This window comes from Pygoscelis adeliae, unplaced genomic scaffold (genome assembly GCF_000699105.1).
Source record: "Pygoscelis adeliae isolate BGI_AS28 unplaced genomic scaffold, ASM69910v1 Scaffold74, whole genome shotgun sequence".
NCBI lineage: Eukaryota > Metazoa > Chordata > Aves > Sphenisciformes > Spheniscidae > Pygoscelis > Pygoscelis adeliae.
In genome coordinates this window covers 2,208,309-2,216,005 of record NW_008824665.1, presented here as the reverse complement: position 1 = coordinate 2,216,005, position 7,697 = coordinate 2,208,309, and positions in this window count along the sequence as shown.

Here is a 7,697-nt window from a genome sequence, read left to right as displayed (position 1 = left end):
ATCTCTAAAGACACGTTTTTGCCCTGTGCTGACTCCACTGGGAGTCCCACAAATGCACAGAAGGGCAAAATTATAGTTGTCCTGATTCAGCCTTATAGCAGTTTTACTTCATATGTCTCCACCGGCTTCAGGAGAGTCATTAGGACTTTTAGATTGGTGTAGCTGAAATCAGAGCAATTAATATTATTGAACTTCTGTTTCCAAGTTCTGCCCTGACTTTTTAACCTGTGCTACTCTCACTAGTTTTGGCGCAAACATAGGGCAGGACAGAACTTGGCTCCCAACTTGCATTTAGGGCTCAGTTTTGCTTGGGGTTGAGCGTTCTGACCCTGAGACGGCAAAGATTGTGAAAGTATGACTAATCCCATTGTGTTTGATGTGGCTTTTCACATGCTTAGTTAAGCCTGTTCTTGCTTTGCTGGATTAGTGTCGGAGAGCTCAGGCCGTGGCAGAAATGAGTTGCAGAACACCTAAGCGGTTCAACTTAAGTTTTTACCTGATTAAAAGGGCTATTCCAGGAAGAAGGGAGATCATCTGGCCTTGCAGTTTTAAAAGGTTAATTACAGGTCATTTGTATTATTGTTGCACAGTTAATTGCAAATCCAGACTGCCAAAATACGGTGTGCCTTTAAAGTATTACATTGTGCCAGAACCTGCAAAGACATTTTTTAGACAAAAAGTATGTATTTTTATATTCTGTAATATCTAAAGTTATATTTCAGGTGTAATGTTTTGTGTAAAAAAAAAAAGTAAATTATATTGTCCTATAGTATTTGATACAAAATATTTAAAATCTCTTGCTGTTTGTATATTTAATGTTTTAAACTGTTCTTAATGTACAGACATGTTAAACTGGTGCACTTTTTGATCCCAATGGGAAAAATTGCAGCTAAAAGAGGTTGTTTGCAATTAGCAAATGTAATATATATATCTTTGTTCTTTTTAAGTTAATAGATTTCTGTTAAACTTGTCAGTATTATTGGGCGGGGGAGGGAATCACACCAATGTCGTGAATAATTACACCAGAATGCTGGTCACTGGGTGCCTTTCAAACCTGGAGGGTAATTGATATTACAAAGCTGGCATTACCTAAAAAAAAAAAATTTTTAAAAATTAATACATAATAAGCCTCAGAAATGTATTAGGGGTATTTATAGTTACTGAACAGGCATATTTTCCTACAACAAAATCTGCAAGTTGTAAATTCCGCAATTGAGTAATGACTTCTTTAGCTTAGTTTCCTGAAAAAGTGAAGCTTATGTCATTGCACTGCCTGTCCTTGTCTCCCCTTCTAGCTTTTAAAACTCCGCACACTTCTGCCAGATTGGGCAGATGAATGGCAGTGTTAAGAGATGTTCTTACAGGTTTTATGAGAACAGACAGCTGAGAACAACTCAGCCATTACACATTATTTGTCAGTGGCTGGCCACTGTTTGTATTAGCCAACAAAATAATACGGGGAGACTCCTAGCTAGCTGCAACACGTGTTGTCGCTTGTGTAGTTGCTTGGCCAAAAGAGGTAGGTGGATGGAATCTGAGGGTGGGTATGGGGGGCATAGGAGAGGGCCGCAAATACTGTGGGCGATGTTTAGAGCGCATCTGGGCAGGGAACAGCAACTTGTTGGGGAAGGGGTGAGGAAGGTTTTAGGAGTTTGTCTGGGTGCTCTAAAGATGATGTGGGGAAAACCTGCTCTTTAATGCGGTAGGAATCACGGAAGGCAAAAGACTCAAATCTGTAGGGATTGAGGCTTCGTACAAATCCTCAGGCTTTTTTTTAATAAGGAACTGAGTTGAATTCAAGCAATTATTTTATACTGTATAATAAACATTTCTTTTTAATGTTAATATTGTTTTCTTACAAAATATATTTCTAAAAAAAAATCAACTTTGTGATTTCTTTATTTTCCTGTGTCCCTGTATTTCTTGTGCAGCTTCGGTCACTTTGTTCAGATTTCAGAACATGCAGGCTGGGTATGGTATAACTCACTCAAGAAAATGGAGGCACAAATCGACTATGTCGAGACAATTGCAGTGAATTTTATGGGGTTTTGATTTGGCTCCAAACGTGCATCCACCACTTTCAAGTAGGGTTAATCATCAGGGGTTGGAAGTTTAGCTGGAAATGAGACCTTCCCATTTATGTTTTACACCAAACAGTTGTCAGTTCAAAACCAAATGACTGAAGAATCTGGGGCTTTTCTTTCAAAATTTCAAGAGCTACGGGCCACACTCAAAGAATCGTGTTTTTTGCACTATAAAGATGTCCATTGGCAGGCTGGGAGAAAAATGTCTACTGTTTGTGTCTGTTCTCCCCAGAACAGTCACCCTCCGGGGAGGTAGACGTGAGGGCTCGAATGATTTGGAAGTTGAGTTAGACTTAGCACATAGTAGTTGACCTTAGCAAATGCTCTGCCTACATACGGTATTATACGAAGGAGGGGAACCACTGGCACTAAATGTCATCTGAATGACAGCGGCTGTGGGCTATGAGTGTGTGCTCGAGAAGGTCACAGCACCTGTGGTGTGTGTTGAGCCCCTGTGAAGATGCTTGGTGGTTACCTATGCATCCTAAGCCACCAGAGGTTAGAAGAAGGCTTCTGAGGCTCAGCTTAGTAGTACATCTGTGCTTAGTATTCTCATCCTAAATCCAAAACACAGCACTATACCAGCTATTAGGAAGAAAATGAACTCTATCCCAGCCGAAACCAGGACAGCTCATTAGGAATGCTGTAGGCATCTGAACTTCACAATGCAATATAGGGCTTTAAATTTCCCTTGCGTCATGACTTCGGGGCCTAAATGATTTGGGTTTTGGTTTTTTTTCGGCCTTAGTGTCCTCTGGATGCAAATTGTCCAGCTATGTGATGCACTAGGTGGCAGGGATGTGATAAAATAGTCCTCATGGGGCTTTATCAGCTACGCTGGGGGTTATAATTAGGAGCCACGCTCTGGCTATTCTCTCTACAAAACAGAAAGCAAGAGGAGGTCCCGTTCTGCCGGTCTTGCCCTGGCCCTTGTCCCTTCCTACCCTTAGATGCATTTGAAAGGAAGCGGGAAACTCCACGTAGAGCAATCAAACAGCAGTTTGATTTTTGCTCTTTATATCGGAGCAGGCACAGGAGCTTCAGCAGTGTCATTGGAGGCAGCCTGGGCACGGATGCCAAGACGATAAAGTAGCTCTAGCACTGACCTTCCTAAAAACAAGTCTTCCCCCAGAAGCGCCCGTTCTTTTCTGACCGCTTCATTTATTTGATTGCTTCATCGGGACACAATGAAAGGAGTAGACTAATCAGTTAATGAGGAGAGTTACCTTGAGAAGAAGGTAATGCCTTCTTGGCTAAGAAAGGTAGATGTGACTCTTATTTTATAATCCTCAAAAGATAATTTTGGTCTGTGGATAGAGGATGATTATTTGCTGAAATTTGTAGTTAAAAAAATCTTACTTGGAAATAGTTTATTTGGAATTCAGCGTCTTTGGGTGCATGTAAACATCTGTATATTCTTACTGTGTTCTTGCTAAAAAAGTAAATTTTCATACATGGGGTTACGATTGCATATTTTGGCACCTGGGTACTCCTCCCCCCGCCTTCCCAAGCTCTTTCCAGCCAGTGAGTGTTTCTTTTTCTGTCTATCCCACTTCCTTTTCTCTGGCTCCTTCCAGCTGCCAGTGTCTCCTGCTCACCCCACTCTCACTGACTTACAGCTCTTTTTCCCGGTGGTAGCAACAGCCTTGGGTCAGGTCTAGGCATACTTCCCCGTATTTGGCCCACTTTCAGGTGGCTTTGCCGTGTCTTTGGATAGAAAGCAACAAGAATTATGTTTGTCAAAAAGATTTTTGAAGCGTTGATGCAAGGGTTGAGCTGGGTAGGAACGAAGGAAAGTAGTTGGGGAATAAGGAACCAGGAGGTTGGGCACGTGAAGCAGTCCATGCTGCCCTTTGGTTTGATGTACCAGCTTTGGAGGGCTCCAAACAATTGTCGCATGCTTATACTTTTGCCGTTACAAAATTAGTCTCCAGCAAAACTTCACAAACGTGACCATGTGCAGCATTTTGCTGCGGTGATTGGAGAAAACTCACATCTAAAGCAGAAAGCGTTCTTACGCGTATACGTGGGCAATTTCTTGTTCTTTCTCCCTCTATGTATTGGTTTCTTGTCCAGTATTTCCTGGTTGCTGGTATTTGGGATCACAACCTGGGGACTTTGCCAACTGTTGTGGGGTTTTTTTTAACTCGTTGGTGTCTGACCCTGTAGATCCCATACCTTCGCCCAATGTTATCATTTGTGACTAGCTCCAAAGCAAAGCTTGGTCATGAAAAGCTGAGAAACCTGTGTCAGCTTGAGGTTGTTTAAATCAGATTTCACAAATTTCTAGGCAACTTAGGATGTTTCGGTTTTCTGCTTTTTTTAGCCTTAAGTCTGAATGTGCTGGGGTTTTTAGCGGTGTTTCCAAGGAAGTATTTGTGCTGGGGTGGAGGTGAGGGGCTGGGTATCTTTGATTTACTGCAATCTGTTCAGAATCCATTTTATGAAGTTTAGGGAGGGCATATTTTCCTGCCGTTTGTTCAGCATTTGAGCCATGTGCTCTCTACCGCCTGCCCTCTTGCGTGAGACACGTTGCTTTTCCCCAGACCGCACATCACCGAATTCCAATCAATTTATGTTTGGCTATGACAGAAGACAAGCAGGAACTCCAATTGCTTTCAGCTCCTCACATGCTGCAAGTCACAAAATGATAGATTAATTTTTCCAACCTTCTGGTTCTTGATTCATTCACCATGTGAGAGATCCCTGGTTTTCTTGTAGCAAAGGATGCCAGAATCCTTCTTTGACCACCGAGCTCACATTTTAGGTGCCATCGTGCCTTCATAGCCACGATGTAGCTGCTGCCTCATCCTGTAGGTCCCAAACTCCCTCAGTCCCTAAGTCTGTACTACCAGGTGTGAGTAAGGCTGCCTGGGGGGTGATTCTGGGGACCCTGACTCCATAAGGGGAGGATTCACAAACAGGATCTCCTCCCCCCCATCCCCTTCCCAGCAGGTCACGGATTTTGGAGCACTGAAACATGACCACATGGAAGGTAACTTTGGGAAGTTCAGATACTCTCTTGTACATAATGTTTTTACCTCATGTCCCGCCAGTTTGAAGGATTTTAACCTGCTCTTCACTATTAATTGGACTGACTGAGAGAAATGCTTGGAATGATTTTTTCCTTACTGCGTCACAAAAAAACACCCAGATGCCAGAATCGCAGCTTTCCGCGGACACAGATAAAATCAGTTCACCACAGATGCTGGCTATGAATGCATAGTGTGGAGCGAACTTCATTGCTGGTCCATCGTTTATTGCTGGCCTGGTAGAGGTTCATCTGCCTGCTCTGACCCCAGCATGGGTTCTCCACCCGGCTGACATCCCGGGGAACTGATGTACGGCAAATGGCGTAACCTGTACATACTTATTTTGCCCTCTGGGAACTAATAACTAATGACACGGCTTTAGTTAGCAACCATTTGCAGATTGTCTACTCTTTTTTGTGTAAACATCTCCCAAATATAATGCTTTCTGGGTTACACAGAAGTTTGACCAGCTCCCTGGTTACCTGCAGCATTTTGCAATGTGAGCTTCACTAATTATTTTTTCTGCAGTACAGTATCACATGCGGTAACACAGCTTAAACAAAACAAGGTCCATCTGGTTTAATGGTTTATCACTCATCATGGCTCCAGATCTTTGCTCTGGAAAAACAACTGCAGTTCTGGAAATGGATAGTTAGGTTATTTCTGTCCTGCTAACTGGAAGAGGGCTGGAGTTACGAGGCACTGGGTGGCACACAGCCGTGCAGCTTAAGCCAGCCTCCCTCTTAAGCACAAGGTACTACCAAGTTGCAACCCACTAAGTTGTGTTTTTATCACATGAAACTGAACGTCTGTGCTGCACGCTCTGAGCCTCGACAGAGAGGGCTCCTCCAGGCAGGTCAAAACAGAGCCAGCAAGAGAGCTAAAATAAACCCATGTGGGCAACAAAGGTCCAGGCCTGAGCTTCTGCCTTTTTCTTCTTTGATCTATTGCTGTCGATAGGGAGTAATAAATGAGGAAATAATCTGGCAGCACAAAACCTTTTTAATTTGTTTACTATTTCCTGAAAGCAGCTGTTTTATCATCTATTGTCACCTGTAAATGTATAGTTGAATTACTACTTATGTGAATCTGCATTTTCTCTCAAATCTAACAGTCCTATTATACCACTATGAACAAGAAGAGATAATTTTATTTAAACCTCATTAGCCTTATTATAAATATAAAAAGTAATATTATAAATTAGTATCAAGTGTATTGGACTGCAGTCCAGCATTCTGCTGTCTGTGGATTAGTAGCACTTCATTCTATTTCTGCTTTGTTATCTGGCTATTTTTCTTTTTTTCAATTTGGCTGAAAATTACATTTAAAAAACTTTTTTTTTTTTCAAAAATATGAGCCAAATAGACATGCTCCCATGATTTATTTGAAAACATCCAAACAAATTTCCTCAAGTTTGCTCTTGTTCTCTGGTATATGCCATCTGTACACTTGCAGAATTTTGCTGATGTGTGAGATTGTGAAACAAAGCAGCTCACATAAAAAAGATAATTGAGAACTCTATTGGCCCAGCTGTGCTGTGAGACTTGCTGAATGCGAAAAATCCCCCCCAAATAGATAAATTGCTTGTTACAATTCATTCAGTTTTATTAATCTTGATTAATATCATGCTGGTAAGAAAGGGCTTAGCTTCTCACTTTGAAATGAGTGGACTTCTTCCTGCTGCCAGCAATAAGATTATTTTTTTTACAGCAATAAGATTAGTATTATAAATAGTTTTATATGAGACAGTTTCTTTTTAAGCCTTTTTTGGAGCTGGCTATTTTCGTGTATGCTGGTATTTGTCACTCTGTGCAGTATAAACTGCTTTAAAACATAGCAACAATGCAAGTAATGTTTCTTCTACATAAGATCCATCAGTTGTATTTATTTCAAATATAGCATATATAGTCTACGTGTAACTGAGAATAATATAGCCCTGGGAACAGTATTTGCTCATTGGTGACATACCTTATTTTTCTATCTCTTGTGACATCCGCCATGAAGGAAGATTATAACTTGTTTTGGCATTTCTGTGCCTATATTGAAAGGATGATACTGAATGACTTTGGCAGCATCAACAACAAATGAATAGGTGATGGAAATGCTGTCTTTGCTCACCAAATGTCCAGAATGACCCATCTCTTGTCAGCATCCCAGCCAGGAACAGGCCAGGAACAGGAACAAGGGGTCATAGTTGCCCCGTCCTAACTCTTGAGGTCATAATCTAGTGAGGGAGAAGAGATAAGACACACCTGACTTGCCAGAGACTTTCATATTGCCTTATCAAATGTGCTTGTGCAATATGTGTACAATATGACCCAAGCAGAAATTCTGCCTTAGTGGTAGGGAGGCTTTTTTTGTCTTATTTTTGTTGGTTTTGCCTAGGTATTGATGACACTCATGAAACTGAAAGGTGGAGAGCAGAGGAGGCTCCAGTCAGCATCCACTGTCCTCCGCTTGCGAGCCAAACGCCTGGGAGCACAGATGGCCTTTATGACCATTATGGGCTGGAGACACATTCAATGAAAAGTAATTTAAGTTCTTACAGAAAAAAAAAAAAAAGTATATGAATGTGGGTTTG